Genomic DNA, 12,353 nt, shown 5'->3' on the forward strand with positions numbered 1-12,353 from the left:
ATATCCCTGAGGGTTACAGAGAGGGCTTCCTGTGGAAGAGAACAGGATCGGCTTAGGGTGGTGGCCAAAGTGGCACTGGCCAAGGGCGCAGAAGATTAGGGGCGCCGTTGTGTTTCCTCTAAGGTGCACAGCCTCTAGTCCCCCCCTGCCCCCGTATTTTTACTATATTTATTTATTTATTTATTTGATTTCTATACCACCCTTCCCAAAATAGCTCAGGGTGGTTTACACAGAGAAACTATATATTTTTATCCCATGCTATTTTTAGCATGCAGCCAGCCACACAGTCTCACCCCATGCTGCAACAGCTGCTGCAACGCCTTTTCCTGGACCCGCCCCACTGCTGCTTTCCCCCCACTGCTGCTGCATTGGCTTTTGCTGTGGCCACAGTGGTAAAATCAGCTCTCTCATGAAAGTGAGAGAACGGATTCTCCCTCTCTGGCCGCAGCAAGAGCAAGACCCCTACCGAAAATGGTGACAGGCGTGTGTGTGCCTTGATAATGGCATCAGACTCAGGGCCCATGCACACACGTTGCAATTTCCATTAAGCTCTTGCTGCGGTCAGAGCGGGACAGCCAACACAGCAGGGAGTTGGGGGGGGGCAGCAGAGCAAAATTAGCCAACAGCACCACAACCCCTTGAACCAGCACTGGAAGAGAAGGGTGTCAAAAATCACTGCTTCCTCACTGCACCAGTGCAGTTAGTCAGGATCGGGAAGTTCTGTCAGGCTGCTCTCTCACTGCACTGGTGCATCCATGCTCTGTATGTCAGGTGGTGGAGTTAAGGGCCAAGCTAGGCTTTGGCCCTTGAAGTTCGCTTTTAGTTGGAAGCACCTCATTCCCCACCTCCACCCACAAAAAATCTTCCCCTCTTTTTGGTGAAAATCTCCCCCAATCTGCTATTTGCTCCCAAAGCAGCTATTTGCTCTCAATAGTCACCTTGTGAATATTGGTAAAATGATCTATAAAATGGAGGAGAATTCAAATCAGCTGTTCTTTCTAAACAGTGTAGATTTTACATTTGAGTTACAGGCAGGAGAAGATGCAAAAGCCAAACTGATCATCTCTTTAACAAAAAGGCCTTAAGGGTCGAATTTGGTTGCTCCTCCTCCCAGCTCAATATACCCTTGAAGGCAAATTAAGAAGATAACAGCAAAGCCCCCAAATATCCATTTTTACCCATATTTGCAAAACACCATAACAAAAGCCTTCCAGTTAAGCTATGGAGAAGCAAATGTCCTGGGAACAAACATGATGAATAAACCAAGGGAAATTCCATCCAAGAGGGTGGTAACTGATTGTAACTGGAGATAAAATGTTTATCAGAGATCCCCATAAATCCCCACATGTGTTAAACAAAATGTCATGCATCTGTAACAGCATGCATCCAGATCTAAGACTAATTTAGTTGCTTGAATCCATGAAAGAACGCAGCTGCATCCCTGAAGATAGCAGTGCCTGGTCTGTGTTGCAAGGTAACTGGTTAATGAGTTTCACACACACACAATGTTTTTTAATAGCACTTCTAACACTGAAGGTAGCCGCCCCCACCCCGTGTTGCTGAGCACTGTTGGAGATGCTTACAGGATGAAATGACACAGTTGATAGCAAAGGACATAAGAACTGTCTTGCTAGATAAGACCAAGGTTCATTTAAAGGTAAAGTTGTGCTGTGGAGGTCATGTTGACTCCTGGCAACCACAGAGCCCTGTGGTTTTCTTTAGTAGAATACAGGAGGGGTTAACCATTGCCATCTCCGGCACGGTATGAGATGATGCTTTTCAGCATCTTCCTATATCGCTGCTGCCCGATATAGGTGTTTCCCATAGTCTGGGAAACATACCAGTGGGGATTCGAACCGGCAACCTCTTGCTTCCTAGGCAAGTTACTTCCCCGCTGCGCCATTAGGTGGCTACCCAAGGTCCATTTAGTACAGCCAGAAACCTGTAGGAAGCTCTCAAGGGGGGCATGAGGTCACCCAACCCTAACCCCAGTATTGTGTATTCAGAGGTATACTGCCTCTGAAGATGGAGGCTTTTTTTTAGCTCTCATGTCTAGTAGCCATTAATAAACCCATACATTTGTTTAGACTCCTTTAAAATCCATTTAAGCTAGTGAGCATGACTGCACTGCGTGAAAGTTCATTCCATGTGTGTTCCACGGGACATCTGGTATCAGATCTCCTTGAGACCCGGCACATTTGTAGACCTCATTAAGTAGATCACACAGAGCAAGTTTCAGATTATTAGTTCAACAGCTGTCATATTTTTAAGCAATAGAATAATGAAGCTTATAATAGCGGAGCCTTATTTTTGCTACTCGCCTTAACTAAAGGGGCATCGGAGAGTGCAATGCCGCTTTAACTGGAGGCTTTGTTTTGAAATTAAGAGAGGCAGCAAAAGCACTGTATTGACTGGGCAGTGGGGATTCCAAATGTAGGTGAGAAGAGAGGGTCTGCAACACTTAAGGTCAATTTAAGTCAGTTAGTGTCAGGCTTGTTCAGTTAGTGGTTGGAAAGTGTCCTGTACTGTAGTTCTGTGGGAAAAAGAGAAAAGTGTTGTTATTATGTTCAAACAAGAATAAACCTTGGTGGTTGTTTATGCTGAGTGGCATAGTTCTCTGTCAGTTCCCACATCAGGAGGACAGAAGGTCTGTGGTGTCAAGGTGGCATAGCACAACCTGAGATGCTTGAAGGCTGAGGAGGAGAGCTGAAATTTACCTCAAGGGTGGCAGTGGCTGATTAAAGTCTCAGAACCTCAAGGTGAAACAGCACAAGCAACTCCTTAGAGATGTTTAAGGATACCTCCCCCCTTTTCCCCCTGTATTTGTTGAGTAGAGTCTGTTAAATGTTTATTGCCTTAGTATAGTAAAAATCCTAAGCCTTCCAGAAGCTGTCAGATAGAAACATAGGAAGCTGCCATATACTGAGTCAGACCATAGGTCCATCTAGCTCAGTATTGTCTTCACAGACTGGCAGCGGCTTCTCCAAGGTTGCAGGCAGGAATCTCTCTCAGACATATCATGTACAAACAACCACTTTGTATATAATTGTGCTTTGGCAACGTACTGTATGCTTTGGTAGTTTGTTGGTTCAGTAAAAAAATCTTGTCCTATTTAAAATAAAAATAAAAATCTTGTCCTATCTTGGAGAAGCCAGAGAGGGAACTTGGAACCTTCTGCTCTTCCCAGAGCGGCTCCATCCCCTGAGGGGAAAATCTTACAGTGCTCACACTTCTAGTCTCCTATTCATATGCAACCAGGGCAGGCCTTGCTTAGCTAAGGGGACAAGCCATGCTTACTACCATGACCAGCTGCCTCCTCCCCCCCCACCCCAGCCCCTCAATTCAACTGTGGATGGTTGTGTGGGTGAAGCAACTGCAATATGACCAAAATGAGTTGTTGTAATTGCTTTTCAGCAGTTTAATTACTTAATTTTGCTTAAAGGTGTACAAGAGATTGCAAACATTTGTTAAAATACATTCCCCTTAACAGTATGGAGCAAAGATGCATTTACACTAAATCACCTACGGCGCGTGCAAGTTTGTGGGGTGTTTTTTTTAATAGACCATGTGTGATTTTAAGTTCATCCCCCTCATCCCACTCCATATCTTCTTCCTAGATGTGTATTTCACCCCCCTCTCTCTCTCTGTCACACTATGTAGCTGGAAAAATGACATTATCGAATACAGAGGTAAAGGCTTATGTGAGAGGTCATGTATATATACTTCTCATAGAGCGGATTTAGATAGTTTTGGTTGAAAGGAAATTATACAACATCTTTTAATTTTATATTCTTGTAGAGAGGAAGCTGGATACTAACATATTAATTTTTCTTTTCTTCACCCTCAGGTTGGTTCCTGTACACTTCTCTTTCCACAGCCCTCAAATTAAGCCTCCAATTTCGTTGATAGTAGCACTACAGCAGCTTCCCAGTAAGAGATGTTTAGAATTTTATCAATATGATTATTTATTAACTTATATAAAGGTAAAGTGTGCCGTCGAATCGGTGTGAACTCCTGGTGACAGCTGCCCCATAATAGAGAAAGAGAGACCTAGATCAGGTCACAGATCTGCACAGACACCTTCCAGGGTGCTTTCCAGATTAGACCCTGCAACGAGGTCACGTCGCATCTTGGAAGTGTGCTTCCACACTTCCTGCGTTGTGACACCACAGTCCCTATGTGGACAGCAGGGTGCTGTTCACATTTCCAATGCCTTGTTTCAAATGTAATTGCTGCGATATAGAGTTAGGACACCGCATATCCTGCATTAAAAAGTTGCTGTTTTTCCAGGTTGTTCGTTTCCGCGAGACTGCTCCCCCTGCTGTTTACAATTTGAATGCGACTTGCCTGAATGGAGGCATTTTGCTGCTGTTGCGCAGCTAGGCTGGAAAGCACCCAGTTTCCAGGGGATTAAAGACATGTTTTGACTCATTTCCCTGGGGCTATATTTTTTGCTTGAAGCTGGTACTTGCTTCCATCCCCTGGCCTGGCCACCGGGATCTTGCCCATTGAGCACTTCCCCTTCAGTGCCCCCAGGATATTTGTTTTCTTTCTGGGGAATTTTTAATCTCTGAACCTCATGAGACAAATAATATTTTGATACACTTCACAAATCATGCTACAAATGTGCAGTAATGTAGACCTTCTTCTGACCCTTTCGACCACTTAGAACCATTTAGAACAAATGTCTCAACTAGAAAGAAATGTCTTTAATTGGTAACATCTAGGATTAGAAAATAAATCCACAACCTAGAAAGAAAAGAAAACAGGCCAAGAAAGGAGGAGAAAGAACCACTCTCGGTAGCCTGGGCAGATGCCAAGAAGCCTCCAGCTAAATTAGAATGATCCTAAATTGAATTTTTGGAGGGAGGAGTTTCTATGTTGCCTCTTAACAAGCACTAACTTATGTGGAATTGTGCACAGGCCCAGTGAACCCTATACTTCACATCCTCATCTCTGTCTATAATACATGAACTGAGATTTTCAGTTCTATAACTGAAATAGGGTTGCGAGATTGCAACCTGGAGATTCACTCTCTCTCTTTAAAATGACGGATTAAACAGGAGCTGTAATAGCAGCCACAGTGTCTCCCACCAGATTCTTCTTCAGCCACTTGATCTATCCCTCTCCTGCTATGCAACATGCCCTGGGGCAGCCCTTCCATGAGGCAGGGTGAGGTGATTGTCTCAGGCAGCAAATTATTGGGGCACCAACAAGGTGGCAAGATCTCCTACAGGCCCCTGCTTTAAAATAATAATAATAAAAAAGTTTGGAAGAAGAGGAAGAGGGTGCATAGGAGGAGGGCAGCGCTAGGTATTCTGTTTCAGGGCACAGGAGCCTTGAACTGCCTTGGACTGTATGTATGTATGTATGCATGCATGCATGTATGCAGGGGTGTAGCAAGGTTGTATTGGGCCCAGAGACAAGATTTTAAAATCCCCTCCCCCTCACTGAAGCTCAGCTCATGAAGTAAAGAAATCTTAAATGAGGCTGAATAGTGGTAACAAAAAGCATAGTAAAATGTCATGTAATGGTACTAGAGAAGGACACGCTGTTCTGGTAGCTCCAGGTCTTAACACTCACATCAATTTCGGAGGATGAATACAACTGAAGGAAGCCCGGGCAGGTGCGCGGCTGGGGAACTCAGTCATGTGACTTGACTCTGGGGGGGCCCCCCAAGGCAGTGGGCCCCCAGAGAACTGTCTCCCCTTGCCCTATTATAGTTACGCCCATGTATGTATGTATGTATGTATGTATGTATGTATGTAGCATTAAATTCTTATACCGCCTTTCATTAAAACAATCTCAAGGCAGTTTACAAAATGTTTAAAACTAGATAAGACTATAAAACAGTTACACAATAAAAATATCAAATTGGAATATAAAAATACAAATCTAATTAAAAGTTTTTAAAAACCATACACAATAGGACCATAAAATGCAGAGCAGCAGCAACAAAAACAACACTCATATAAAAGCCTGGGTAAAGATCTAAGATTTTATGTGCTTTCTAAAAACTGTGAAGGAGCCTGAGGAGTGGATGCTCACCAGGAGAGCATTTCAAAGACTGTGGGCAATAACTGAGAGGGCCCTGTTCTCCGTGCATGACAGCTGAACCTCCCTCATTGTCAACACAGCAGAGCAGAGAACTGCCACTGAACTTAGAGTCCTGTTTGCTTAGAGTCCTGTTTGTCTGCTGCAGTCAATGAAGGGGATGACTGAAGAAGTCTTGGGCAGTGGTAGTAGTTTTAAAGAACATAAGAACAGCCTTGTTGGATCAGGCTCAAGGCTTATCTAGTCCAGCTTCCTGTTTCACACAGTGGCCCACCAGATGCCTCTGAGAAGTCCACAGGCAAGAGGTGAGGGCATGCCCTCTCTCCTGCTGTTGCTCTCCTCCAACTGGTATTGAGAGGCATCTTGCTTCTGAGGCTGGAGGTGGCCAATAGCCACCAGACTATAGCCACTGATAGACCTGTTCTCCATGAGGGTGACCAACCTGAGGCTCTCCAGCAGTTGTTGGACTACAACTCCCATTTTACGCTCCCCGCCCCCTTTTTATTTGCTTTAAAGGGATAGAGTGAATATCTGGTGCCAGCCTGGTAACTCTAGTTATGAATAGTCCACATTCTGCAATTTCAGCATCTGTCAGAGGAAAATAGGGGCACACGTTGTACACTGAATGAAAGCTCAGCCCATTTTAGCAGGAGAGAAAACACGTAATGGACACGACTTATTTCCATACATCTTAATCTAAACAAAGGTACTTGGATGTAAATCATGCTGGTTTCAGCTGAAGTTGTTTCTAAGGGTCACAGTGTTTAATGTTATGATTTGGAAAAATGTTATCTTCTGTTTTTGCAGGGTTTAAGGGTTTTACTTTATTTTTTCGTCATGTTTGTATTGAGGAGGAATTCTCCTTGAGCCTTGTTGAAGGGTAGCATAAATCATATAAAGGCATGCATTAAGTAATAAACCAGTTTCAAAGAAAACTGCCTATTTCTGGATTCAGGAGAACATAAGAAGAGCCCTGGTGAGGATCAAGCCAAAGTCACATCTCTTCTAAGCATCCTGTCTCCCACAGTGATTAACTAAATGCTTCCAGGAAACATTCTTCATTCACATAAAGTCCAGAGACATGAAGATTATAGCAGACCCACCACCATAGGACACTCCCGCCAACACACAACTGATATTACTGCTCCTGAACATGGAGGCTTCATTTTATTATCATGTCCAATACCGGTCAATTCAGAATTTGCCTAATCGCCTTGTAAAGCCATCTAAGTATTGGGATGGTTCAGACATCATGCAAATCCATGGTTAAATCTTGGGTCTGGATTTAGGTTTATTTAAGGAAGTTGGAACCAATTCAGATGATACTTGAGCCGCAAGAGGGGCAAGCGGTGGAAGATGCCACCGGATTGAACCAGTTCCCATTGAATTCAGTGGGGCAATGGGGCATAGCCACAACTGGACCAGGAGAGATGACAATTCCTGGGCCGCGGAGGTCAGGGGGTCTGCCAAGGCACCCATCCCCCAGGGGCCCCCCCTTGCCCTCTCCTGCACCCAGTCGGCGAACGAAGTGCTCGTCAGCTGGGAGTGTCCAGCTGACACTTTTTTCAAACGTTGGCTGACTGCCTCAGTGTTCTTTTCCCTGCCTCACTCTCAGCGAGGCAGAGAAATCCCCAGCTAGTCAGCACATGGACAAAGTGCTGACTGAGGAGGATTGGGAGATGGGCTGAGCAGTCCCTCTTCCTGGTCGTGGACACACACACACACACACACACACACACACACACACACACCTCGCATCAACGTCAGATGCAAGGAGCGTGGCCAGTATTAGGAGGGAGGCCACACAGCCCCACTTAAAAATTGTTCCCAGTCAGAACCTCGTTCAAGCGCTGGTTGGGACGCTTCTTTCATTTCCAGCCAGCACTTGAACAAAGCACTGACTGGGGAGAATGGGGAGTGGCGCTCAGCGGTCTCTCTCCTGATACCGGCCATGTTCTCTGTGTCTAACTATTTGCAATGGGGTAGGGGCTGCCAGCGATCTTCCTACACCCCTGTGAGACAGACTCCCAGTGAGTCCCAGGGAGGGGGGTATAGGATTGCTGGCTCCCACCACCAAAAAAAAAAAAGTCCTGCAGATGCCCTTTATTGCACCAAAGGTTTGCCTATTGGGAGGTCCTCTCTGGAGGTCCTGACAGCCTCGCACCATGCCTCTTTATCGTATTGGAAGGCATCTGAATGGCCCCTTGACACATGCTCCAAATCAGGACTACACAACTCTGGCCCTCCAGCTGCTGCACTACAACTCCCATAATCCTCAGCCAAAGTGGCCAATAGTCAGGGGTGGTGGATGTTGTAGTCCAGCCTCTGCAGGATGGCCAAAGTAGTGCTATCCTGCTCCAAATACTTGTTTAAATTAGCATTTGAAGCATGTGAAGAGGGGCCATTCAGTCCCCTCTGTGCGTTAAGGGGATGTGCTAGAAGGATGTAGGGATGTCCATGGGGGATGTCCTGACAGGCACGCTCTCAGTGTGTCCCCATCAAATACCAATACGACGAATATTTATATACCGCTTTTCATCAAAAGTCCCCAAAGCAGTTTACATAGATATAAATAAATAAAATGGCTTCTGTCCCCAAAGGGCTCACAATCTAAACAATAAACATGAGATGGACCCCAGCAACAGCCACTGGAAGGATGCTGTGCTAGGGATGGATAGGGCCAGTTGCTCTCCCACTGCTGGATAAAAAGATTTTATTTATTTATTTTACATTTATATCCCGCTCTTCCTCCAAGAAGCCCAGAGTGGTATACATGGGAATGTTTATCCTCATAATATCCCTGTGAGATAGGTTAGGCTGAGAGATATGTGACTGGCCCAGAGTCACCCAGTGAGTTTCATGGCTGAATGAGGATTTGAAATTGGGTCTCTACAGTCCTAGTCTAGCACTCTAACCACTACACTACACTGACTTTTAAAAAGTGCCTCTTTGCTCAGTTAGCAGGGGACTTCCTAATTGCACAGGCAGGGATGGTTTCGTACAAACCTGACACTGTTAGAAGAAGCTAAGATTGGTCAGTTAAGATGTTGCAACTGGCCTACGTTGGAAGGAGAATTTTGCTGGGGCTGGAGTGGGTAGAGTAAAAGGCGCAAGCTCCCAGGGCTTGGGGACATAGTATGGAACAAAGATTTAAGTGTTGTTCCATGTGGTGGCTCCCTACCATTAGTACTGTAATTCTGAACAAATTTCTTCTTGATCTCCTGTTTCATTCTTGGAAGTTAGGACACAACTTATCTTAGAGTTGATTCTTTGTTGACTTTTTGAATTAGGATGCAAAATGAACCAACATTTAAAGGCAACATACATGTCACAACATTAGCTGTGAATGATACATGAGCATTTTAGTGGCCAGGTTTCCCTACAACGCACACAGAAGTTGGGGCCCAATTGTTTCCTGAGTGCCTCTTCTGTGAATCCTGTAGGAACCCTGGCCCTTTAAATGTGTGTTACATTAAGGGCAATACACATGACAAGAGCCCTGTTCGAACATTGTGTTATGCATGTATACAAATGTCTGCATACGTGTGCATGTTTTTGTGTGAATGACTGTACATGTGTGCATTTTGAAAGTGAACCTGAGTACAGGAGGTCTTCTTGAATGCAGAATACAGTTAGGAAGTGAACATCATGTGTGAATAACTGTATGTATCTACACTGTATGTGTACTGAACATCACATAGGACTAGGGCTCAGGACTTTGCCATGTACTTGACAGTAGTTTTTGGTCCCGAGTATAAACTGTGAATCGATTCTGAAGAGAGAATAGGAGGTGGCATGGATTCACAGCCCAAGTAGGGGGTTATCTCTTCTAGTTTCTTGTTTTCTCTCTGCAAATCTGTAGTTCCTATATTTGGTAACAATTTGTAGCTGCCACATTCCAAGGAGAGCAAGGGGGAAAGGCTGTGGTTCACTTTTAGAGCACATGCTTTGTCTGCAGAAGGCTCCAGGTTTGATGCCTGGCATCTCATTCATTCATTCGATTTCTGTACCGCCCTTCCACAAACGGCTGTTCAAACATGGCTGTTTGTGTGAACAGGCACAAGGTAGGGCTGGAAAAACTTGTCTCTGTCTGAAATCCTGGAGAGATGCTGCCAGTCAGTGCAGGTAAAGCAGTGCTAGATGGACCAATGTCTTGGCCGAAGACAACTTCATAGCTGAAGAGGTTGGTTGTAGGGTACAAGCTTTGCATGCAGATGGCCCCAGGTTCAATCTCAGGTAGTATCTCCAAGTAGGGATGGAAAAGACCCCGTCTTGAACCCTGGAGAGCAATGCTGAGCTAGATAGACCATTGGTCTGACTCAGTGTTACGGCAGCTTCATCAACTCTCAAGAATTTTATATAAAAAGCGATTCTTATTTTGTCACAGTCAAGCCTTGTGCTATTTGCTTAATCTGCAGTCGGGCTGTAAATGCTACATTGCACTGACTGCATCTTTGAAACATCACCTGTATCTACACTGATGTGGCAGCTAGTCTTAAGAATGCATCTGTCCAGGACCAGATAGTGTGTGTCCCCTTAAGGACTTGTTTACTCGCTCAGTGACAGCCAATACACCCACTTGGTTCCCAGTGAGATTGCCTCTGTTTGTACTGAAATGACGCACACTCATAGACATAATGCTAAAGCCACCAATAACATCTGTCTAGCTGTATCTCCAGCCATCTCTGTTGCTTCTTGGGAAAATTGAGAGTTGTTGTAGCACAGTGGCTAAGACAGAGACTAAGGACCGAGATACATATCATATTAAAGGCATCAGCATGCAGATAGGCACATAACTTTGCTTGGGAGTAGCAGCCACATAGAAATGTGGGTGGCTCAGATTGGGATCAAAACAGCTGGTCTTGTGGTAGCAAGCATGACTTGTCCCCTTAGCTAAGCAGGGTCCACCCTAGTTGCATATGAATGGGAGACTAGAAGTGTTAGCACTATAAGATATTCCCCTCTGAGGATGGAGCCGTGTTGGGAAGAGCAGAAGGTTCCAAGTTCCCTCCCTGGCAGCATCTCCACGATAGCGTTGAGAGAGATTTCTGCCTGCAACCTTGGAGAAGCCGCTGCCAGTCTGTGCAGACAATACTGAGCAAGATCAACCAATGGTCTGACTCAGTATACGGCAGCTTCCTATGTTCCTAGTTAGTGTCCACTGAAGTTAATTTTAGCGCTGATCAGTGTTCTCTCTAATTTCTTTCAGCTGTATGCGGAATGAGTTTTGTTCTGGGTAGCAGTATCAAGGCAGTGTGTGCACATGCGCATTCAGAATGGAGTCTTCCTGATTCAACCAAAGCGGGATCTAAAATTAACTGAGCGGAGATCAAAAACTGTGTGAGCGCATGAATGTGCACATGCCTTAGAGGGAACTCTGGTGCTGATATAATACTTAAGTTGTGATTAAGGCTAGCAGGAGGAGGATGGGATGTATTTTTACAGTGGGAGGAAGGGGCTTGGGGAGGGAGTATGTGATCTCACGGTTCACTTTCATTCTAAGATATTCCCCTCTGGGGATGGAGACGCTCTGGGAAGAGCAGAAGGTTCCAAGTTCCCTCCCTGGCAGCATCTCCAAGATAGGGCAGAGAGAGATTCCTGCCTGCAACCTTGGAGAAGCCGCTGCCAGTCTGTGAAGACAGCATTACTGAGCTAGGTAGACCAATGGTCTGACTCAGTATATGGCAGCTTCCTATGCTCCTATGTAACACAGAGGAAGGAGTATTTAACCCTGTACTTCTGTGTCATATTCCTGCCAAAAATCACAACTTCCAAAGTGGTTATTTAACCACAAAGTAGCAAATGGCACTTTCAGGATTAAATAGCTACCTTGGAGGCAGTGTTCCCTCTAAGGTGTGTGCACGTGCATCTGCTCACAGATTCTGTGATGTCCGCTCAGTTAATTTTAGATCCCGCTCAGGTTGAACTAGGAAGGCCCCACTCTGAATATACGTGCGCACACACTGCCTTGATACTGCCGCCCAGAACAAAAGTCATTCCGCACACAGATGAAAAAAATTAGAGAGAACACTGCTTGGAGGTGCAATTTTCAGCTGGAAAATAGCATGGAAGAAATGGGCTACCCTCTACCTCCACACCTTGTTCCCATTCCAAGCTGTACCTCTGCATCACATTGTGGTGTTGGCAATATATATGGTCCCTTGATCTATCTATCTATCTATCTATCTATCTATGCTGATTAAGTAGACATTTAACTGACTCGTGATTTAGTTGTTTTTGCTTTCATTATACTGCTTTAATAGGCAGCTTGCCTGGTCTTCTTCACTGATCATTATTTT

At 45.0% G+C, this 12,353-nt stretch overlaps 1 protein-coding gene across 1 annotated transcript in view; it reads left to right on the top strand.

Moving 5' to 3' along the window:
- Positions 1-2,740: 2,740 nt before the first annotated feature.
- Positions 2,741-12,353, top strand: part of LAMA5 (laminin subunit alpha 5) — a 362,437-nt gene continuing 352,824 nt past the window's right edge. Inside the window, exons 1-2 of the mRNA XM_053245482.1 lie at positions 2,741-2,759; positions 3,848-3,930. The gene's annotated coding sequence lies outside the window, so the exon portion shown is untranslated. The remainder of the gene's footprint in view (positions 2,760-3,847; positions 3,931-12,353) is intronic.

The sequence above is a fragment of the Hemicordylus capensis genome, chromosome 4 (assembly GCF_027244095.1).
Source record: "Hemicordylus capensis ecotype Gifberg chromosome 4, rHemCap1.1.pri, whole genome shotgun sequence".
Classification (NCBI taxonomy): domain Eukaryota; kingdom Metazoa; phylum Chordata; class Lepidosauria; order Squamata; family Cordylidae; genus Hemicordylus; species Hemicordylus capensis.